At 39.3% G+C, this 873-nt stretch overlaps 1 non-coding gene across 1 annotated transcript; it reads right to left on the bottom strand.

Moving 5' to 3' along the window:
• Nucleotides 1-508: 508 nt before the first annotated feature.
• On the bottom strand, nt 509-582 carry trnat-ugu (transfer RNA threonine (anticodon UGU)). Its single transcript has one exon. It is a non-coding gene; the product is annotated as a tRNA-Thr (tRNA).
• Nucleotides 583-873: the final 291 nt, after the last annotated feature.

Genomic DNA, 873 nt, shown 5'->3' with positions numbered 1-873 from the left:
ATACTGTTTATGAAAGGCTGGAAAGGTCAAAGTTCACACAGCTTTATTGAACAGAACAAAGTTTAATATCTTCTGACCGTTTCTCGGTAACCACATGAGACATAGGTTTTCTTATTTGGTTCCTTTGATTTTTCTTGTTGCTGACTGACAAATATTCCAAACCTCAGATCAACCCTCCCACTTGCGTCATGTCCCAATCTCAGTCACAAGCAACACATAACGACACAAACACTCTGAAACATGCAACGCAGTCACACTTTCCTTCAGTGACATTCATGTCGAGCTGTTTTCCAGGTTGAATGCAACTGTGAACAAATTTGTATCAAAGAAGTTGCCTTTGAAATATCAGGACTGAATTTCTGCACAAGGAGGAACAGCCATTCCAAACTCACATCCTTCACAAGGCTGTGACGAAAATTCATCATGTAATTTGAATTCTCACTTAAAGTTCAGTAGACACAGATGGAAGCGATTGATGAGGTAACTTCGACATCACAAATGTGAAACAAGGCTCTACTGGGAATTGAACCCAGGATCTCCTGTTTACAAGACAGGTGCTTTAACCAACTAAGCTACAGAGCCAGATGCTGTTAAAGTTAAAATCAGAGGAGTACACTAGTTATTCTCATATAATAACAATATCAAAGCAAAATACAGCAGATGCAGGAAATCTCAAATAAAAACAAGAAATGCTGGAAATACTCATCAGGTCTGGCAGCATCTGTGCAGAGAGAAGCAGAGTTAACGTTTCAGGTCAATGACCCTTCTTCAGACCGTTCTATATATTCTCATCCCACTTCTCCACAGGTCACAACATATATTTTAACGTTTCCCACTTCCTGAAACAGTCAATCATTTACTCTATTCTTCCCA

Source organism: Heterodontus francisci, unplaced genomic scaffold, assembly GCF_036365525.1.
Source record: "Heterodontus francisci isolate sHetFra1 unplaced genomic scaffold, sHetFra1.hap1 HAP1_SCAFFOLD_278, whole genome shotgun sequence".
Taxonomy (NCBI): Eukaryota; Metazoa; Chordata; class Chondrichthyes; order Heterodontiformes; family Heterodontidae; genus Heterodontus; species Heterodontus francisci.
This window is presented reverse-complemented; position numbering and strand designations above follow the sequence as displayed.